At 44.9% G+C, this 23,290-nt stretch overlaps 2 long non-coding RNA genes across 5 annotated transcripts in view; one reads left to right on the top strand and one right to left on the bottom strand.

The window, feature by feature from the left end:
- The window catches only part of LOC140210487 (uncharacterized), a 143,951-nt gene that overhangs the window by 101,093 nt on the left and 19,568 nt on the right, over positions 1–23,290 (bottom strand). The window contains exon 3 of one of the 4 annotated variants that reach the window (XR_011889245.1): positions 2,731–3,228. The exons of 2 other annotated variants lie outside the window; for them this stretch is intronic. This is a non-coding gene — a long non-coding RNA (uncharacterized lncRNA). Of the gene's footprint in view, positions 1–2,730; positions 3,229–5,427; positions 5,638–23,290 lie in introns of those variants that run through there. One more of the 4 variants, XR_011889244.1, reaches the window with a different exon arrangement.
- On the top strand, positions 7,071–12,717 carry LOC140210262 (uncharacterized). The gene is made up of 3 exons (XR_011889195.1): positions 7,071–7,172; positions 10,797–10,970; positions 11,960–12,717. It is a non-coding gene; the product is annotated as an uncharacterized lncRNA (long non-coding RNA).

Below are 23,290 nucleotides of genomic sequence, written 5' to 3'. Positions count from 1 at the left end.
AAAGGATGAGAAGTTAGAGCAAGAAGTAGAGGGCTTCTCACCAACTTGTCAATTTTTTTTCCAGACTTGGTGAAGTGCCTCGGCCCGAAACGTCAACTGTTTACTCTTTGCTGTAGATCTACCTGGCCTGCTGAGTTCCTCCAGTATTTTGTGTGTGTTGCTCAGATTTCCAGCATCTGCAGATTTTCTCATCTTAGTGCTCCTCATATGATGACCCTTTGATTCCTGGAATTATTCTCATGAACCTCCTCTGAGCTCTCTCCAATATCAGCACTCCCTTTCTTAAACAAGGACCCGGAACTGTTCACAATACTCCGAGAGGCCTCACCAGTGCTTTATAAAGCCTCAGCATTACATCCTTGTTTTCACATTCAGGTCCTCTCGAAATGAATGCTAACATTGCAGTTACTTCCTCACCACTGACTCATCCTGCAAATTAACCCTTGGGGAATCCTGCACGAGGACTCCCAAGTCCCTTTGCACCTCTCACTTTTGAACTTTCTCCCCATTTAGAAAATCGCCTGTGCTTTTATTTCTTCTACCAAAGTGCGTGGCTAGATACTTCCTCAGATTGCATTACCCTGCTCAGGCACCCCCCCCCCACCCCCAAATCACCAAAATCGGGAAAAGGTGAGTCCGTTTGAAGCTTGTACCCAGCTCAGGTCCTATGTGCTTTAGTTGAAGTAACAGCAGATGCCTCTGGCACATCCAGGGGTGGGCTGACATGCACATGGTCATGTCGAGATGCAGGGTGTATGGTAGTGGAACCGTCCTGGTTTGAGGGGCCACTTTAAGGCACTCTACAGAGAGATATTCAGGTTTACTCTTCCTTTCTACAATTAAAGTCTTTTCACCTTAGTCCCGAATGTGGAACAGGCGATCATAATGGGGCTTAAGGGGATGTTGGTGTACAGTATGGCAGAAAAAATAAATGAGGTCGGACGTAGATGAACTGCAACCCGGGGGTGCTTGACGCCATGATGGGAATTGAGTTTACTGAGAAGGCTAGAATGCTGCTGAGATGCCAACCAGGCGGTTTTGGCATCAGGAATGAAATAATCGGCACCTGTGGCGGCTGCCCTTACACCAACTTAACTGTGCAGGACTGTAGGTCCTGCTGTGGAGCCATTTTGAGCCCCAGCACAACCCACGGGAGACGATCATGCCTACACTCGTCCGTCAGTGAGGGCCTCCGAGCAGCCTTTAAGGAACAGTGAAACCACTCACACGGGCCATTGGACTGTGGGTGATATGCCACAGTGTAATGCAATTTAACACTAAGGTTCTGGGTCACTGCTGCCCAGGAGTCTAACGTGAATTGGGGACTGCAGTTGGAAGAAATATCGGATGGGTGCTGACGACCCAGGTATTGATGAAGACACGAGCCACGACGCTAGAGATGGAGACACAACCTCTGGCCATCCAGAGGGATGGTCCATCATGGTAAGCAGATTATGAAACTGCAGGAGAGGATCAACCAGGCCAACACTGGCGTGGTGAAACTGTCACTCGGGGTCCTCAAAAGGTGCCGATGGTGCCTGAACGTGACAGTTAATTTTCATCCACTGACACACAGCACGGGCTGCACTCCAATCTCACACATCCTTTCTAAGGCTGTGCCACGCAAACTTTAAAGCATCAATTTTCTGTGAAGCCTTCCTGCCCGGATGCAAGAAGCCATGAATAGAATTTAAAAAGTTCGTCTCCAGGTTACAGGTACTATGGGGTAAGGATGACGGGTTGAAACACTGCACAGGAGAGAAACTGTCCCCAAACTTGATATCAGCCATCCACAAGCCCATTTCTGCTGTCCTGTCAGCCTGGACCTCTGAGTCAGCTGCCATGTCGGCATAGTCAACCCTATTTCAGTCCCAAACAGCACGCACAGAAACTCAGATAGGCCAAGCAGGGTTATAATACCACTTTTGGGTAAATCTTCTGCACACACAGAAACCCGATGGTAGCCCCTGACTGTCCATTTTAGAGAAAAAAATATATGTTTCTGGCTAAATGTACTGCAAATATGTGGGACCAGAGAATGATGGGAGGTGGTGGCCTTGTTAAAGCAACACTACTCACTGCGCGGATAGCAACCACCGTTGGGCTTAGGGACCATGTGGAGGGGTGAAGTCCCAGGGCTATTTGACCTGTGTATAATGCCAAACGTTTCCATGTTCGCAAACTCAACCTTCGCGCTGGCCAGCTTTTCTGAGTCCAGTTCATGGGCACGGGTGTGGACCGCTGCGGCAGTTGTGGAAATGTGGTGCTCGACCCCATGCTCTGTGCCTGTAGTAGAAAATGTGGGCTTGGTGAGCTTTGCGATTTCGCCCAGCAGGTGAGTGATATCAGGAAGTCTCCAGCAAGTGTCCATCACTCTCTGCCTTATAATCGACAGGCAATGCTGGCAGCACACTCACTTATGCATCTGTGTCACACAGGAAGTGTGTCAGTAAGGAACAAAAGACGAACCTGGCACCTCGAACCCATAGCGTTCACAGTCCTCCAATGTCCCGATACGCTGGCACTGTCAAAGTCACATGGCAGTCGGCACTTCTTGCCGTTCGTGCCAGAGCATGCGTGGTAAAAACATAGACCTGGCATTGTCTCGTTCGGAACCACAGGTGTGATTTTGCCGGAGGCTCTGCTGACAGGGCTTACTGAGACAGGCAAAGGAAGAAGAGTGATGCACTTCTACCTCGTGTCGACTATCGGCCATTTTAGCAAGCTCTCTTTAGTCCTTCACAAGTATATTTGCAAGGGCTGTGCAAACTTGATCAGGCATTTATTGCATAAAGAGTTCTTTAAAAATAAGGCAAGGATGACGATTGCCCAGGAGAGATCGTGCATGATCCATTGGTTCTGAAGGCCTACTGTCACCCAGGCTGGGCAAGGAGAGCAACTGGTTGGCACACTCAGATTCGGAAAGTCCGGAAGTCAGTAATAGGTGAGTTTTCAGAGTGATATATTTGTCACGTGTGGGCAGGTCATCTAGTAGACTCACCACTCTGGCCGCAGTGGAACTGCTCAGCAATGCTACGACAGAGGGGTGGTTTCTTGCAGCATGACCTGGGCTTCCTCTGGTGCAAGCCATGCGGTAGTGCGCTGCTCCCAAAACTCCAGCATCGTCAGGGCATTGGTCGACATGCTATTCAGTAACTCGGGAATCGTATAGAGCGCTGGGTCACCAGTGTAGTATTTTGTCAGTAGAACGTGCGGGAGTTCTTTTACCTGCTTAACAAAAACCACAGCCCTTTATTACCATTACAAACAAACCAAAAAACAGTCATTTATTCTGACATCATTGTGTTAGACACAGTCTCTTAAAAGAACTCAATGATGGTGCCTATGAATTATGCAGAACTGTTTGTATTATGAAGAATATGTGATATTTGTCACCCATTATATTACTCTATACTTGTATCTTTCCTGTAATTCCATGGGCTCTTATTTTACTAAGCAGCCTCATGTGCAGCACCTCGTCAAAGGCCTTCTGAAAATCCAAGTGCACACATCCACTGATTCTTCTTTGTCTATCCTGATTGTTATTTCCTCAAAGAATTCAATCAAATTTGTCAGGTAAGATTTTCCCTTAAGGAAACCATGCTGACTTTGGCCTATTTTATCATGTTCCACCAAGTACCCCAAAACCATATCCTCAACAATCAACTCCAACAGCTTCAAAACCATTGCGGTCAGGCTAACTGGCTTATAATTTCCTTTCTTCTGCCTCCCTCCCTTCTTGAAGAGTGGAGTGACAACTGCAATTTTCCATTCCTTGGAAACATGGCCAGAATCTAAGATTTTTACTAATACCTCAACAATCTTTTGAGCTACCTCCTTCAGAACGCTGGGCTGTAGTCTATTTGATCTATGTGGCCTATCTACCTTCAGACCTTTCAGTTTCCCAAGCAAAAGCAACTCCCTAGAAATAGCAACTGAACTCACTTCTGCCCCCTGACACTCTAGAACTTCCGGCACACCGCTAGTATCCCATTACTACCTCTCCACCATCATTTTCCAGTAGCCCAAACACTATTCTCACCTCTCCTTTACTCTTTATATATCTGAAATATATCTTAGTAGCCTATTTGGTATTATTGGATAGATATTCCATCTCTTTCCCCCCCCACCCCAATGGCTTTTTTAGTTGTCTGCTGTTGATTTTTAAAATTTTCCCAATCCTCTAACTTCCCACAAATTTTTGTTCTATTATATACCATCTATTTTGCTTCTTTGTTGGCTTTGACTTTATTGTCAGCAACAGTCATGTCATCCTGCCTTTAGAATACTTATTCTTTGTGGTTTATCTATCCTGCATCTTCCGAATTGCTCCCAGAAACTCCAGCCATTGCTACTCTGCCATCATCCTTGCTAGTGATCCCTTCCAATCACTTTTGGCTAGCTCCTCTCTCGTGCCTCTGTAATTCATTTTACTCCACTCAGAACTGGCACATCTGACCTTAATTTCTCCCTCTCACATTGCAAGGTGAATTCTATCATATTATGATTGCTGTCTCCTAAGGGTTCCTTTACCTTAAGCTCCCTAACCAAATCTGGCTCATTACATAATGCCCACTTCAGAGTAGCCGATCCCTTTAACTACAAGCTGCTCCAAAAAGCCATCGTACATGCATTCTACAAATTCTGTCTCTTGGGATCCAGCACCAACCTGATGTTCCCAATCTACCTGGATATTGAAATTCCCCATGATTATTGTAACATTGTCCTTTTGGCATGCCTTTTCTATCTCTCATTGTAATTTGTAGCCTATATCTTGGCTACTGTTTGAAGGCCTGTATATACCTCACATCAGGGTATTTTTACCCTTGCGGTTTCTTAACTCTACACATGATTCAATTCCTTTCGATCCTATGTCACCTCTTTCTAAGAATTTGATGTTATATTTTACCAACAGAGGCACACCACGTGCCCATAATGTCATACCTGCCAATCTACAAGATCATCTACTTTATTCTGTGTAGTGCGTGGGGCACACAGCATCTGAGTGGCCTCTCTGATGGAGGGGTTGAGCAGCACATTGGAAAGATCCTGTGATGTGAAAGCTGAGTGTCAAGGTGATTTTGACTTCCATGGAGAGAACCACCTAGGCATGAAAACTCAGCTGAAAGATATCCATGATATTTGGCACGATATTGCAGAGGGAGGAGATATTTCAGAAGTTGCAATAATATTAATTGTTGGTTAATAACTGTGTGTCATTTAGAGATAAAAGACACTGAATAGGGAATGTCACTGCAGACTTCCTTGGAAATTGAGTAGATAGACTGGTACACTTTTCCTTTATCGGAGTGCCAAAGTTTTCAGTGCAAAATCAAGAAAATGAAGGTCAGAAATAGAAACAAATGAAAGGGGAGTTAAGATTCAAGATTCCAGTTTATTTATTACATACATTGAAACATACCGTGAAATACGTTGTTTGTATTAACAAACAACAAAGAAGAGGGTATATCGTAGCATCGACCCCAGGAACTATCGATAACCGAACACTGGGCCGTGAACACCGGACAGGACCCCAAACAGTAGGCCTCGAATTTCAACCTCTCCAGGGGGTCATCGGACCTCGTTCCTCCGGCCCGCACAGAGCCTTATCTTATTTTTACCAACGAGTAAGTGACACTTGAAGAGAAATATCAACATTCATAATAGCAGACAACACAGAAACATACAAAAATGCCCATTAATAACTTTATACTTTGTCTAAGTGCACTTTTCCAAATAACCATGATCTATGAAGATTAAAATGAATGGGTGGTGAAAACAAATGCTAACTATGCTAACAAAGCATCTACGTGAGATTGTCCAGTTCTTTTCAAACTCTGGCAGAACTTTTTTCTCTGACAACTGTTGCCTATATATATATTCAGTCATTCTTCTGAAACCTGTCCTTGTGGCTCAGGTGAGATTTCCCAATGTCTGGGCCAAAGCAAGAACATTAATGACCTCCCTGTTTTAACTGGTTTCATCAGCAATGAGCCCTTGGATTTATTTTCACTGAAACAAGTTCGGAGCTGGCTGTCCCCATTTGTCTTTGCACGTGGTTTACAAAACTGCATGTTGAAGCTTTACAACCAATCATCGCTTGCGATAAATACTTCTTTAACTAGTCATTTTCCTGGATTACGTGAGCATGGGGGTTTGTAGTTAGCTCAGCCTCTCTTTGTAACAAGTTTAAACATCCAGGCAAGTAGCTTTATTGAGATCAGAGACCAGATAAACTGCAAGGTTAGTCAAGTGAAAGTGAAGCAAGAACTGGAGGTTTCTATGAAACAAGCAGATATGATCAGCAACCTTGGCTTGGAGCAAACCTTTGGCTCATTTAACAAAAAACCCTTCCTTCTGAGTCACGCAATAAAAGCTCTTGCTTGACGATTTATGATTTATGACCAAGGAGAACATGCCCCAGAGCAATCTTTGTTTATAATTCATTTATTACCTCAACCTCAAACAGCCTCTAACAACCCAGTCCAGCTCCTGGCCTTCAGCTACTAAGCCCAGCAGAACCATTTCTACTGACAGGAGAAGGGGCAAAGGCAGGTGACTGGTGCCTTAAAACCAGTCACTTCCGGCAGACTGTGCTCATCAGCTGCGGCTGGCAGCTCATCTAGGAGAAGGAAAACTCTGGTCTCAAACCTCCACTGCCTTGCAACTATACCCACTCATGGGGAAGATACTCAGGAGTAAACACCAAGGGAAAAACCTGGAGCTGGAGTCCCTAAGCCAGTCCTACATTGAGTTCAACACTGACTGGCAACTCCTGCGACGCTACTGGTACCAAACTGTCTCGGTCTCTGCCGTTCTGTCAGTTTCATCAGATGCATGGAGAAGGGGAGCTTCATGGGCGACAGCTTGTTCTCCATATCATAATGCCCAGGGTTGTGTACCTAGAGAGCTAGGACACAATATTCATGGTCAACACTGACCAACAGAGGCCTTCACCTCACCTCACCTACTGAGGGCTGTTTGGAACTTCACATCATGAAAATTAATGGCCAAGTAATACTTGAAATGAATTTTTCTGAAAATTGTAAGAAAACTTGAAGACTCAAAAGTCTCCATTTCAGGCGATAAAGAAGTGCATGGGGACTGATACCAACAGAACAGTAATTGGATGAGGTTGCAGGGAAGGTTTATATTTTCTTAGAGGATTGAATGTAAGTTCGATATAATTGTTTTAAGACAATGGTTTTATCATGTGGTGGCTGTTCCTGCTCCAATGAGTTTTGATAACTCAAAGCAATTTTGATGTTAAATGTGCTAATCATGATCCTAGAGCAGGTTCAAGGGAGTGAATAGCCATTGTTGCTAGTCCTGTGTTTTGCTTGCTCCTAGTGAGCTTGAAGTTACTTAAACTGAGGGTTTTCCATGTGCAAGACTGCATTTGGTTCGCTTTACACCAATGTTTGCAGCCGGGGTGTGAAAATCTGCGGTGGAAGTGACCAAAGGGAGATATCTCATCCTCAAACACGAGGAAATCTGCAGATGCTGGAATTTCAAGCAACACACATCAAAGTTGCTGGTGAACACAGCAGGCCAGGCAGCATCTCTAGGAAGAGGTACAGTCGACGTTTCGGGCCGAGACCCTTCGTCAGGACTGAAGGAAGAGTTAGTAAGAGATTTGAAAGTGGGAGGGGGAGGGGGAGATCCGAAATGATAGGAGAAGACAGGAGGGGGAGGGATGGAGCCAAGAGCTGGACAGGTGATTGGCAAAAGGGATATGAGAGGATCATGGAACAGGAGGCCCAGGGAGAAAGAAAAGTGGGAGGAGGGAAACCCAGAGGATGGGCAAGGGGTTTAGAGAGAGGGACAGAGGGAGAAAAAGGAGAGAGAGAAAAAAAGAATGTGTGTATATAAATAAATAAATAACGGATGGGCGTACGAGGGGGAGGTGGGGCATTAGCGGAAGTTAGAGAAGTCAATGTTCATGCCATCAGGTTGGGGGCTACCCAGATGGAATATAAGGTGTTGTTCCTCCAACCTGAGTGTGGCTTCATCTTTACAGTAGAGGAGGCCGTGGATAGACATGTCAGAATAGGAATGGGACATGGAATTAAAATGTGTGGCCACTGGGAGATCCTGCTTACTCTGGCGGACAGAGTATAGGTGTTCAGCAAAACGATCTCCCAGTCTGCATCGGGTCTCGCCAATACATAGAAGGCCACACCGGGAGCACCAGACGCAGTATATCACACCAGCCGACTCACAGGTGAAGTGTTGTCTCACCTGGAAGGACTGTCTGGGGCCCTGAATGGTGGTGAGGGAGGAAGTGTAAGGGCATGTGTAGCACTTGTTTCGCTTACAAGGATAAGTGCCAAGAGGGAGATCAGTGGGGAGGGATGGGGGGGACGAATGGACAAAGGAGTCGCGTAGGGAGTGATCCCTGCAGAAAGCAGGGGGAGGGGAGGGAAAGATGTGCTTAGTGGTGGGATCCTGTTGGATTTGGTGGAAGTTACGGAGAATTATATGTTGGACCCGGAGGCTGGTGGGGTGGTAGGTGAGGACCAGGGGAACCCTATTCCTAGTGGGGTGGCGGGAGGATGGAGTGAAAGCAGATGTGCGTGAAATGGGGGAGATACGTTTGAGATCAGAGTTGAGGGTGGAGGAAGGGAAGCCCCTTTCTTAAAAAAGGAGGACATCTCCCTCGTCCTGGAATGAAAAGCCTCATCCTGAGAGCAGATGCCGCAGAGACGGAGGAATTGTGTATCCCAATTTTCCCAGGCCAGCTAATTACATTGGAATCACAATGTTGAAATTAAGCCTGAATATTTTCACAAAAGATTGTCACTTAAATAAAAGTTAGAGGAAAGTTAAGAATGCTAGTGGATTCCAATGAACTAGGTAGCAAACTGGAAGGATTATGAAAGCATTTCAATCCAGTACAGATGCGGGGGTGGTAGAGACAGACATTCCAGGCAAATAACACTCTTGCTGAACCTTGTTATGAACACTCTACTGAAACAACCTACTCTGAACTCCATTTTCTCTCTTACTCATCCATTATGGAGAACTGAATAGTCCATATTCCACTTGTCATAAATTAATCTAATTGCCCTGCAATATTTTTGAGATATTTTCAGTAAATTGTACGTGTTCTTAAAAGCTCAGCTTCAGTTTTGTGGATACTCAACGTATTTGCTTAACTGCATTGGCTTCAATCCATTGCCCCTTACCTAACTGTTGTCTCTGGGAAAACAATGGTGCTGTTGATGTTGTGTGACAGAAGGTTGAGAAGTGATGCCTACTGACATGTTGAAAGCTGGTTATAATTGTGATGAAAATTATGTTCTTCCCTCCCACCTCTAGAAGTTAGTCTCAAAATTGGTTCACGGGAAGGAGGGAGCAGAATAGGTGTGTTTTTATTCTTGGAGAGATGTTGGGAAATGTGAGCAAAGCCAACATTAATTGCTTATTCCTATTTGCCCTTGAGAAGATGGTGACAAGCTGTCTTCTTGAACCGTGGCAGTGAAGGTACTTACAATATTGCCATTAGGTTGAGAGTTCCAAGGACTGGAGAAAGTTAAGTTTCAGGAAAAGGCCACTTGGCCCATCATGTCTGTGCCTTTTGTTGGATTTTGATCTAGGAATGCCAAATGAGTAGCGAAAGAATCCATTTCCAGGTTAGTATGGTGTGTGCCTTGGAGACCAACTTGCCGATGTTGGTGTTCCCATTCACCCAACCTCTCTTGTCTTTGGGTAAAGATCACTGGTCTGTGCGATACAGTGGGGGTAGCCATGGTGAATTGCTGCTTTGGATATGTTTTCAGATGGCACACACTGCAGCTGGAATGCAGTGTTGTTGGAAGGTGTGATCTTAGCGTGGCGGATAGAGTCCTGTATGATGTCAGGCTCTTGAATGAACAGTTCCACTCATCTAGGCAAGTGAAGGGCATTCCAGAGTTGTGGCTTGTAAATAGTTCAAAGTAAATTTATTATCAAAGTATGTGTATACCACCATATCATAAACAAGAGAAAATCTGCAGATGCTGGAAATCCAAGCAACACACACAAAATGCAGGAGGAGCTCGGCATGCCAGGCAACATCCATGAAAAAGAGTACAGTCAAAGTTTCGGGCTGCGACCCTTCATCAGGACTGGAGAAAAAAATATGAGGAGTCAGAGTTAGAAGCTGGAGGGAGTTGGCGGGGGGGGGGGGGGGTGAAGAAACACAAAGTAATAGGTGAAACCAGAATGTGAGGGAGGTGTAAAGTAAAGAGCTGGGAAGAATGATCAGTGAAAGAGGTACAGGGCTGGAGAAGGGGGAATCTGATAGGGGAGGACAGAAGGCCATGGAAGAAAGGGAAGGGGGAGGAGCACCAGAGGGAGGTGATGGGCAGGTAGGGAGATGAGAGAGGGGAAAGGGAATGGGAATGGTGAAGGTAGTGGTGGTGGGGGGTTGGGGGTTGGCTGTGACCAGAAGTTTGAAATATCGATGTTCATGCCATCAGGTTGGAGGCTACCCAGACGGAACATAAGATCTTGCATCTCCAACCTGAGTGTGGCCTCATTGAGACAGTAGAGGAGACCGTGAACTGACATGTCGGAATGGGAAGTGGAATTAAAATGGGTGGCCACTGGGAGATCCCGCTTTTTCTGGAGGATGCAGCATAGGTGCTTGGCGAAGCAGTCTCCCAATCTATGCCGGGTCTCAGCAATATACAGCAACACCAGGAGCACCGGATACAGTGTCTGACACCAACAGGCTCACAGGTGAAGTGTTGTGACCGCTTGGGGCCCTGACTGTGTTACCATATACTACCCCAAGATTTGTTTGTTCGCAGGCATTTACAGGAAAATGAAGAAGTCGGACCCTAGACACCATTTGCTTTGGCAGCCATGTCTCCATACATCAATTAATATACAACTAAGGTCACCATTCAACTACTGAGGCAAAGTATTACTGGGAACCACTGGCCTGGACAGAATGGATATGGAAAGGCTACTTCCTCTAGTAGGTGAGTCTAAAACCAGAGGGACTCAGAATCGAGGGACATCCATTTAGAACAGAGATGAGGAGGGATTTCTTTAGCCAAAGGGCGGTGAACCTGTGCAACTGATTGCCACAAACAGCTGTGGCGGCCAAGCCAGTGGATATATTTAAAGTGGACATTGGTAGGTTCTTGATTAGTCAGGGCATCAAAGGTTACAGGGAGAAGGCAGGAGAATGGGGTTGAGAGGGACAATAAGTCAGCCATGATGAAATGGCAGAGCAAACTTGTTGGGCCAACTGGCCCAATTCTGCTCCTATGTGTTATGATCTTATCTGAACCAGGCAGCATCTGGAATTATGTCAGATTACAAGCTTATGTTATCCATTAACCCAGATAACAAACATTAGTGAAGAAAGATACCGAAACAGTGAAGCACAAGATGTCTTATGTCTCAGCTGTAAAAGTGTCCGTTACCCCCACCACGGCCTCTCGCCGGTGGGGAGAGCTGAGCATTAGTCTGCCTCACTGAAGTATTTATCAGAATGCAATGTTCTCCTTTTATCCTTTCGTGAGCAGCACACCTGAGAGTTTGAATAAAAACAGGACGACTTTATTTTAAACCTGTGGCAGACTACTCTGACCTAGAAAGTAGAAAGGAGCATACTTTGAGTAGGACAACACAGCAGAGTGAAGTGTGTGCTGGAATCCAGTGTAGTAATGTGAAGCCGCATGCCATGTTGATTTCATGATAAGCCAGTACCTTTACAACAGCCCACATTTCACATAGTCACAGTAGTTCACCACATCTCAATAAACTTCATATAACGTTCATGGCTAATGCACCATTTAAAGGGGAATGTAACGAAATGGTAATCTGAATTCCATACCAATGGGAGGTTTGGATGGGGAGGGGGAGGGAGTCTGAACTCTGAAATGAGGCTCCAGGGTCACTTATATATTACAGGTGGGTAGTCCACCTGAAATGCTGACATTCTTTTTCTCTCTCTCCACAGATGCTGCTTGACCTGCAGAGCATTTTTCACTAGTTTGGCCTTTATTTTTCCATTATTAGCATTGGTCTCGGGTATCCGTATAGGATTGTGTGCAACAGTAGACATGGATAAGAAAACGGACGGTCGGTCCCTCGTTGGAAGTGTGCTCAACCCTGCCTTCTCTACTTTGCCCGAGGACCACTTGTAGCAGGTCTGGTGAGAGTGTCACCTCATTCTCAGCACCATCAACGGTCAAAGGTCAGATCATGGGGTTAAGAGTCATGGTCGACCCTCCACATTGAACGTATCCTGAGATACCCACGTCACCACGCTCACTATGCATTGATTCACTGAGCTAACAAGTTGTGAGACATCCCACTCTCTCCAGACTCCCATAGCCGGTCGGGCTTTTTGTCTTTGCCTCTTCCAACGCCCTCCTGAACAGTCAGTTTCCTGAGCTGCTGATCGCTGGAAACTATTTCTCAGCAATCTGGGTTAATGCCTGCTATCTTTGTTCTTCACTGACAGTCAGAAGTGAAAATAGGTCAGCACCGATTACTGCTCAGGATGTGTCTGATGATTTAATTGGCAATGTTAGTGATAACTTTGATTGGCAAAGTTCAGTCGGTACTCCGGTATAGAGGCCTGATGGCCAGACGCTGGGTCTGCAAGTTCACTGGGAAGTCCGGGCTTGGTGTACATGAATCCATGGGTTCACTGAGGCTGAAGAAGACAGCCTGTCCTGGAGTTCGAGGACCTTGCGCATGCATGGGAAGGAGGGAGGAATGGGGTTTGTTTCACCGTTGTTGCTTTGTTGTTTGGCATGCTCGCTTATGTTGTGTTGCTTGTTGTTCTGCCAAGCATTGTGGGTGTGCTATATGGGCACCGGACTGTGTGGGGCTGTTTACGGGCTGCCCCCAGCACATACTTGAGTGTGTTGGCTGTTCACACGGATGACACATTTCACAGTGTGTTTGTACATGTAATGCAGAAATGTGAATCTGACGTTAGATAAACGTATCTCAGCCTTCCCTCGTTTTCTTTCTGCATGACAGACTTCCTACGTTTCACACTGCCTGCAGAGAAAGCTCTGGATCTCTCTGACACAGCTGGTAGGGCGGCTGCCTGACAACGTGGGCCTGGCCCTGACGACGTGCAGAGTGCACGCTCTCCCTGGGACTGTGTGAGATTCCTCCGGGGGCTCTGGCTTCCTCCTGCAGGTTGGTTGCTTGTGTGGCCACTGTAACCTTCTCCTGGTATCTAGGTGAGTGGTAGGAGCTGGGGTGGGGGAGTTATTGGGAGCATGTTGAGAATAAAATGCCTTCGATATAAATGGGAACTCGATGGTTGGCCTGGAGCCAGTCGGCCAAAGGCCATTTTCTGTGCTGACTGATGCAATGCCCATGTTCTCCTGAAGGAGAGAATCCTGTGTTTCTCTTTATACTCTGGACATAAAGGAATTCCCATCTCCAAAATGTCTCACAAAGTTAGAAGGTCATTTCGGCCAATGACTCTGCCAGCTCACAGAGCAATCCCATTCCATAAGACATAGGAGTGTAATTGAGCTATTTGACCCATCAAATCTGTTCTATCACTCCATCATGGTTGATTTATTAACCCTCTCAACCCCATTCTCCTGTTTTATCCCCATAAACTTTGATGCCCCGACCAACCAAGAACCTATTAACCTCTGCTTTAAATATACCCAAAGACTTGGCCTCCACAGCCAACTGTGGCAATGAATTCCACAGATTCACCAGCCCCGGCTAAAGACATTCCTCCTCATCTACATTCAAAGGAGCCATTCTTGTATTCTGAGTCTATACCCTCTGATTCTAGACATCCCCACTATAGGAAACATCTCTCCACATCGGCTCTATCTGGATCTTTCAATATTTGGTAGATGTTAATGAGATCCACCACGTTTCTCCACTATTTTCCCCTTAAACCTGTTCTCCCCACGTTGCTGTCATTGGGGTGGGGGTGAGCAATAGATTCTTCATGGTGCTCAGTCAGCACCCGGGAAGTGTGTGTGTGAGTGTGTGTGTGTGGTGGTGTGTGAGTGCATCTGTGTGTGTGAGTGTGTCTGGGGGTGTGGGGGTGTGTGTGAGTGTGAGTGTGTGAGTGTGTGTGTGTGTGTGTGTGTGTATGTGTGTGTGTGGGGGGGGTTGTGTGTGTGTGGGGGGGGGTTGTGTGTGTGTGTGGGTGAGTGTGTGAGTGTCTGTGTGTGTGTGGAGGGGGTTATGTGTGAGTGCGTGAGTGTGTATGTGTGTGTCTTGTTTCGCTGCTGTTACTGTGTTGCTTGGTGTGCTCTCTTTTGTTTGTTCTGTGTCCTCCTGCCAACCCTTGTACTACTTTATACTTTATTGTTGTCAAATAATTGATACCAGAACGTACAATCATCACAGCGATATTTGATTCTGCGCTTCCCACTCCCTGGATTACAAATATTAAATATTAAAAATAGTAAAAAATTAGTAAATATTAAAAATTTATATTATAAATCATAAATAGAAAATAGAAAAATGGGAAGTAAGGTACTGCAAAAAAACTGAGAGGCAGGTCTGGATATTTGGAGGGTACGGCTCAGATCCGGGTCAGGATCCGTTCAGCAGTCTTATCACAGTTGGAAAGAAGCTGTTCCCAAATCTGACTGTACGAGTCTTCAAGCTCCTGAACCTTCTCCCGGAGGGAAGAGGAACGAAAAGTGTGTTGGCTGGGTGGGTCGTGTCCTTGATTATCCTGGCAGCACTGCTCCGACAGCGTGCGGTGTAAAGTGAGTCCACGGACAGAAGATTGGTTTGTGTGATTTGCTACGCCGTGTTCACGATCTTCTGCAGCTTCTTTCGGTCTTGGACAGGACAACTTCCATACCAGGTTGTGATGCACCCTAGAAGAATGCTTTCTACAGTGCATCTATAAAAATTAGTGAGAGTTTTAGGTTTGTAGATATCCTATGTTGGTGCGGCGACACCTCCAGGCTGCCTCCAGCAAGTCCGTGGGTGTGTTATAAATAAATAAATCTCAATCTGAATCTGATACAAGCAGACTGCAAAGGCACCTGAGTCACCTTCACGTCTGCTCACTTATTCTGCACACTCTGGCACCAACACAGCACAGCATGCTGGGAGTGGAGGCAAGAACTTCCCTCTGGCCAGTTTCGCGTAAGAGAAACTCCTCTGGAATGTGGTTGTCATCCATCTGAAGCACATGGCTAATACACTGCAGATGTTGGCTTGGTCATGAACGTTTGCCGGAAAACTAACCATGTTCCATGACCTGGTCCTGCCAGGAGATGACTAGAGTCATCTAGAAACCACTCAGACTTTCCTCATGGTCCGCAGACATTCAGCAGACTTCGTTACTATAGATGATACTAAGGAAAACCAGCCTGGTAGACCTGTACTTTAGTGTTCCATGCCTACGCGTCCCCTTGCCAACATTTACAGCACGTGATTTCAGCATTAACAGCACCACTGATGGTGGTGGTTTGACCACATCCCGCGTGATGTTATTCATCTTCATGATGCCACTTGTCAACCCAAACACTACGGTTACGGACCCCTGTCCATTTCAGAGCTGTCTGGAGAGCACGTCCTTTGAGGAGAGGTTGAGGAAGCTAGGACTTTTCCCTTTGGAGAGGAGGAGGATGGGGTGGAGTACAGGATGATAAGAGGCATAGCCAGAGACTGGAGGAAAGTACAGGGGTGACGTCAGAGTTAAGTTCTTTTCACAGAGAATGGTGGGTGTATGGAACACCCTGCCAGGGGTGGTGGTAGAGGCAGGTACATTAGAGGTGCTTAAGGAACTCTTAGACAGGCAAATGGATGATAGAAAAATGGAGGGCTATGTAGGAGAGAAGGTTGAGATTGATCTCGGAGTGGGTTAAAAGATCGGCACAAGGGCCGAAGGGCCTGTACTGTGCTGTAATGTTGAATGGTCCTCAGTTCGGGTGCAATTGCAATGTTTAAAGGGCATTTGAAGAGATACGTGAGGGGGTAACGTGTAGAGGGACACAGGCCGGAGATTGAAAATCTGACTGAATAGTGCCACAACAACAACCTCTTGCTCGATATCAGCAAGATTAGAGAGCTGATTATTGACTACAGGAGGAGGAAAGTGGAGGTCCATGAACCAGTCCTCATTGGGCATCAGACGTGGAGAAGGACAGCAACTTCACGTTCCTCAGTGTAAGTGCCATTGTGAAGAGAGAGTGGCAGAGCCTCCACTTTGGTAGAAGTTTGTAAAGGTTCAGCATATCATCTAAACCTTTGACAAACGTCTGTAGATGCACAGTGGAAAGTATATTGACTGGTTACATCACAGTCTGGTACAGAAACACCAATGCCCTCAAATGAAAAATCCCATGTATAGTTGTGGACACAGCTCAGCCCATCACAGGTACAACCATCCCCACCATTGAGCACATCTACATGGATTGTAGCTGCAAGAAAGCCATATCCATCATCAAGGATGCCCACCACCCAGCCCGTGCTCTCTACTCACTACCACTGCACAGGAGGTAAAGGAAACTCGGGTCCCACACCACCAGGTTCAGGAACAGTTACTGTACTTCCACTCCTGAACCAGAGGGGATAACTTCTCTCACCCCAACACTGAACTGATTCCGGAACCTATGGGCTCACTTTCGAAGACTCTACAACTCATCTCCTTTATATTTATTGCTTATCTGTTTATAATTATTATTATGTGTATTTTTATCTTTTTCTATTTGCACAGTTTGTTCACACTGGTTGTTGTCTGCCTTTGTTGTGTGTAGTTCTTCATTGATTCTATTGTATTTCTTTGTACTTACTGTGACTACCGGTAAGAAAATTAATCTCAGAGTAGCACATGGTGATATATATGTTCTTCCATAGTAAATTGACTTTGAACTTCTAACTTGCCCGCTGTTTGGATTAATAGATCATCTAGTACCCAGTTACTGAATCACAAGCTTTTGGGTTTATATTTTTAAATAATAAGCATCAATGTACAAAATAATCTCTAGAAACAAATGTGAAAGTTTGTTTGACTTGGAAAAATTTGAGACATACTCTCCCTGAAGTTGGTTCCTACGTCTGACCTTCCAACAAAGGCAGGGCCAACAGCGCCCTCTGCTGGCGGATAACCAGTCCCCTCTTTGCAATCATTCATTGAAAGCCTGCCCCACTAGTCAAAGTCAAAGTAAATTTATTATCAAAGTACATGTCCGACCTTGAGATTTATTTTCTTGCTGGCATTTTATAGGAAGGTAAAGAAATATAATAGAATTTATGAAAAACTATGCATAAAGACTGACATAGAACCAATGTGCAAAATAAAGTAAAATTGTGCAAATAATAGGTAATACTGAGAACATGAGTTGTAGAGTCCTTGAAAGTGAGTCTGTAGGTTGTGGAGTCAGTTCAGAGTTGAGGTGAGTGAAGTTATCCACGCTGGTTCAGGAGCCTGATGTTTGTAGAGTAATAATTGTTCCTGAACCTGGTGGTGTGGGACCTAAGGCTTCTGTACCTCAATATCATCAAGGTTAATCTACCTGAAGCCTCACCACCTCTCCCCAGTTCCCCATTGTCTGCAGTTTCCTGATCTTCCAAAAAATGTATCTGTTTCCTCCTCAACTATTCCCAACAACGCAGCCTCGTCTGAGATTCTCCCATTACATACCGAAACTCTCTGGTCCTGGATCCAACTCCCGTTGACAAGCATGGTTTAAATCTGCAGTGCAGGTCAGTACTACTTAACTAACTCTAACTAACATTGAACTAAGCTAGAAAATTAACTAATTTGGTACAATTCTGTAGCTAGTTAACCCACCAGTGTGACTTTTGTAATCTCAGCAATTTTGTATTTCAGATTTGTGGGAACTTTGGGTTACAACAGTTCTCCGAACCCTTACGTAACCCAGGGAGCACAAACAGTTCTGCTCAGAATCAGAATCAGGTTTATTGTCACTGGCATGTGACGTGAAATTTGTTAACTTAGCAGCAGCAGTTCAATGCAATACATAATCTAGCAGAGACAGAATAAAATAGTAATGATAAATAAAATAACCCATGATAATAAATAAACAAGTAAATTACACATATTGAATAGATTATTCAAAAATGTGCAAAAACAGAAATGCTGTACATTAAAAAAGTGAGGTAGTGTCCAAAGCTTCAAAGTCCATTCAGGAAGCGGACGGCAGAGGGGAAGAAGCTGTTCCTGGATCGCTGAGTGTGTGCCTTCATGCTTCTGTACCTCCTACCTCATGGTAACAGTGAGAAAAGGGCATGCTGGTGCTGGAGGTCTTTAATAATGGACACTGCCTTTCTGAGACACCGCTCCCTAAAGATGTCCTGGGTACTTTGTAGGCTAGTAGCCAAGATGGAGCTGACTATATTTATAACCTTCTGTAGCTTCTTTCAGTCCTGTGCAGTAGCCCCTCCATACCAGACAGTGATGCAGCCTGTCAGAATGCCCTCCACAGTACAACTATAGAAATTTTTGAGCGTATTTGTTGACATGCCAAATCGCTTCAAACTCCTAATAAAGTATAGCTGCTGTCTTGCCTTCTTTATGACTACATCAATGTGTTGGGACCAGGTTAGATCCTAAGAAATATTGACACCCAGGAACTTGAAGCTGCTCACTCTCTCCACTTCTGATCCCTCTATGAGGATTGGTATATGTTCCTTCGTCTTACCCTTCCTGAAGTCCACAATCAGATCTTTTGTCTTACTGATGTTGAGTGCCAGATTGTCGCTGGGGCACCACTCCACTAGTTGACATATCTCACTCCTGTGCGCCCTCTCGTCACCACCTGAGATTCTACCAACAATGGTTATATCGTCAGCAAATTTGAAGAGGGTATTTGAGCTATGCCTAGCCACACAGTCATGTGTATACAGAGAGTAGAGCAGTGGGCTAAGCACACACCCCTGAGGTGTGCCAGTGTTGATTGTCAGTGAGGAGGAGATGTTATCACCAATCCGCACAGACTGTGGTCTTCCGGTTAGGAAGCTGAGGATCCAATTACAGAGGGAGGTACAGAGGCCCAGGTTCTGCAACTTCTCAATCAGGAAGACAATCAAGCACAATTTCTGGTCTGGCAATGGTGAGGTCCCCAGGGCATCAGACTAGAGATTTTCAATCTGTACCGAAAATATCTTGACATCTACCTTGTCAAACCCTTTCAGGAACTTAACTGTTCAATAAAGTTGCCCCTCAGTTCTTCTAAACTCCAAAGAATATACGTTCAGTGGCCATTTTATTAGATACAGGAGTGGAATCCAGTGAGGTCTTCTGTCACTGTGGGCCACTCACTTCAACGTTCAATGTGTTGTGCTTTCAAAGATGCTCTTCTGTACACCGCTTGTAACGTGTGGTTATTTGAGTTACTGTTGCCTTCCTGTCAGCCTTAACCAGTCTGGCCATTCTCCTCTGACCTCTCCCATGAACAAGGCATTTTCACTCTCAGAACTGATGCTCACTGGCTGTTTTTGTTCCTCACTTCATCTTTGTAAATTCTAGAGACTGCTGTGCATGAAATTCCCAGGAGATCAGCAGTTTCTGAGATACTCAAATCACCCCATCTGGCACCAACAATCATTTCACAGTCAAAGTCACTTAGATCTCATTTCTTCCCCATTCTGATGTTTGGGCTGAACAACAACTGAACCTCTTGACCATGTCTGCATGTTTTTATGCATTGACTTGCTGCCACATGATTGGCCGATAAGATTCTGTGTCAATGAGCCGGTGTACAGGTGTGCCTATGGTAATAAAATGGCCACTGAGTATAGATCTAATTTCTTTATCTGTTATGATGAAAGAAGCCTCTCATCCCAGGAATTAGTCTGGAGAATTGCTGTCAGACTGTTTTCAATGCCAGTATATCATTTCTTAAATCAGGGGACCAAACCTGTACATGGTACATCAAATGTAGCCTCGCGACTGCCGTGTATAATTGTAAAATTACTTTCTAATTGCTAAAGTCCAAGCCTCTTGCCATGATGTCATCTGCTGCCCTAATGATTTGTTGCATCCACCTGCTAAATTGATGCACTACTACACCAAGATCAGTCTGTACTTTGCTCGTCTAATATTGGTATTGGTTTATTATTGGCACATGTACCAAGCTACAAATCATTTCACAGTGAACAGAGATGGAACAAGGCAAAACAATAACAATGCAGAGTAAAGTATAAAAGTTACAGAGAAAGCGTAGGTCATGTAGCGATAAAGTATAAGATCGTAACAGGGTAGATTGTGATGTCAAGAGTTCATCTTATCGTACCAGAGGTCCTTTCGAGAGTCTGATTACAGCAGGATAGAAGCTGTCTTTGGGCCTTGGTGGTACATGCTTTCAGGCTTTTGTATCTTCTGCTCGATGGGAGAGGGGGTGTCCAGGGTGGGTGGGTTCTTTGATTATGCTGGCTGCTAATAGATGGAGTACAGGGAGGCTGGTTTCCGTGATGTGCTGAGCTGTGCCCGCAACTCTCTGCCGCTTCTTGTGGTCACGTGTAGAGCAGTGGCCACACTAAGCCATAACGTGTTCACATTGAATGCTTTCCATGGTGAGTTGATAAAAATTGGTGGTGGTAGAGGCAGATATACTAGGGGCATTTAAAAGCACACAGATGACAGAAAAATGGAGGGCTGTGAAGAAGGGAAAGGTTAGATTGATCGTAGAGTGGGTTAAAAGGTTGGCACATCATCATGGCTCCAAGGGCCTGTACTGTGCTGTAATGTTCTATGTTTATTCAGACTATCTATATCCTGTTGTAGGGTCCAAAGGAAGTATCAAAGGTTCTAGAAAAAAATAACAAGGAAATAGGACAAGTGTACTGGCTGAGCATAATTTATGACTTGTATAAACTGAATGGTTTACTCGTACACCTATGGAACAATAGCACAAGAACAACTTAAACCATTGTCATTGCTCACTGACTGAAGTCTTCCTGTATTTTGCGAACATTGCACACTGCCATGTTTCATCCCAAGCTTTAGTTAATTGATGGTGGTATGACCTCTATTATCCAACCAGCTACTGAATCAGGATAACACATTACACAGAGTCATTACACTTACAAGTGGCAGTGGAATGGACATTACAAACTTTGCTCAACAAATTGCTGAAAATCTAGTATATTTGGAAGAGAGTAAATTAAGGCATGACTTTCAAGGTTTCCTAAAATATTCCTTATGTGTAGTGGTGTTGTGCCAAAGGAAAAGTGAGTGCCAATTTGTGCATATCAAGCTCCCATAACAGATTAATTATTCATAATTAATAAAATATTAATGATTGACAGAGTGAAGGATAAATATTGGCTCGAGAGAGTTTATAGTTAGTAGTACCTTTCAAGTAGGTCTGTGGGGCCGTTCACATCCACTGGAATATCACAGTGGAGCACCTAATCTAAAAGAAAGCACGCTGGTAGTCCAGCCTTCTCCCTGTATCTGGAACATCTGGCTGAGGGGGTGGGGGTGAATGGCGCTGAAGCACTGCTGGAATACCAAAGTAATACAAGAAAATCATAAACACGAGGAATTCCGCAGATGCTGGAAATTCAAGCAACACACATCAAAGTTGCTGGTGAACGCAGCAGGCCAGGCAGCACCTCTTGGAAGAGGTACAGTCGACGTTTCGGGCCGAGACCTGGGTCTGTCTCTACCACTATCCCAGGCAGTGCATTCCAAGAACCGACCACTCACTGTGTGTAAAAGAACCCTGCCTGCATACCTCCTTTCAGCTTCCGCCATCTCACTTTAAATGCATGCCCTCTCGCGTTAGGTATTTTAACCCTGGGGAAAAGAGACTCGTTGTCTACTCTATCTGTGGCTGTCATAATTTTATAAACTATCAGATCTCCTGTCGCTGTCTGCCAATCCAGAGAGAACAACCCAAGTTTGTACAACCTCTCCTTTTAGTACTTGCACTGTAATCCAGGTGGCATCCTGGTAAACCTCTTCTGCACCCTCTTCACATCCTTCCAATAATGGGGTGATGCGAACAGTAAGCAATGCTCTAGGTGTGGCCTAACATGAGTTTTATAAAGGCAATGTAACTTCCTGATTCTTGAACCCAATGCTTTAACTGACAAAGGCAAGCACGGTCCAATGGCACCATCACTATCCTATCAACCCGCATGGTCCACTCTCCAGGAGCTGTAGACTTGCACCCCAAGATCCCTCCAAGCATCAATGCTGTAAAGAGCTTTTCCCATTAACAGTATTCTGCCCCTTTATATCCGATCTCCCCAAAGTGTGCACCCCACACTTGCCCGGACTGAACTCCATCCACTATTTCCCTCCTCATATCTGCAACTGATCTCTATCCTAATGTATGCTCAGGCAACACTCTATACCAGGGCCTCCCAATCCAGGGTGCTAAGGGTAGGGGTTCATGGCATAAAAAAGGTCGGGAACCCCTGTTCTACACCTAGCTCAGTATCATCTGCAAACTTACTAACCCACCCATCTATTTTTTATCCAAGTCATTTATAAACTTCAGAAACAGAAGAGGTCCCTGTATGGATCTCTGTAGATCCTATTGATGCCAAACATAAAAGTGTGTTTCCTTGCCTTTAGTTAAGAATTTCAGAATGTATATTGTATATATTTCTCTGATATTAAATACACCTATTGAAGCTATTGAAGTCTCAGCTAAATCTTAGTTAAGAATAAGTTAAGAATATGTTAAGAACTCATTACCTTGAGTCTCTGGTCAGACACATACACATCGCACAAATGGAGACACATACCCTTTGGCATTTTAGTTACAAAGGTCTTAGCAGCCTATTCTATTTATTTCTTTACTGGGATACAGCATGGAATCGGCTTTTCTGGCCCTCTGAGCCCCACCGCCCAGCAACTCCCGATTTAACCCTCGCCTAATCACCGGACAATTTACGATGACCAATTAACCTACCAACTGGTAGGTCTGTGGACAGAGGGAGGAAGTACAGTATCATTGTCAAATTAGATTTACCAACACCAGTCTGCAGGTCAAGCAGCACACGCAGAGACAGAAATACAGAGATTATTATTTCATCAGAATTAGGCAAAGCTGGAAACCAAGCTTTCTAAAGTTGCAACAAATCCTAAACACAAGGGATTCTGCAGATGCTGGAAGTCCAGGGTAACACACACAAAATGCTGGAGGAACTCAGCAGATCGGGCAGCAACTATGGAAATGAATAAACAGTTGACGTTTTGGGTTGAGACCTTTCATCGGGTCTCGGCCCAAAACATCAACGGTTTATTCACTTCCATAGATGCTGCTTGACCTGCTGAGTTGCTGTAGCATTTTGTATGTATCTTAAGTTGCTGATTTAAAACATTGGCAGTTGTTTTTTTTTACTTTTT

The sequence above is a fragment of the Mobula birostris genome, chromosome 15, assembly GCF_030028105.1.
Source record: "Mobula birostris isolate sMobBir1 chromosome 15, sMobBir1.hap1, whole genome shotgun sequence".
Taxonomy (NCBI): domain Eukaryota; kingdom Metazoa; phylum Chordata; class Chondrichthyes; order Myliobatiformes; family Myliobatidae; genus Mobula; species Mobula birostris.
This window is presented reverse-complemented; position numbering and strand designations above follow the sequence as displayed.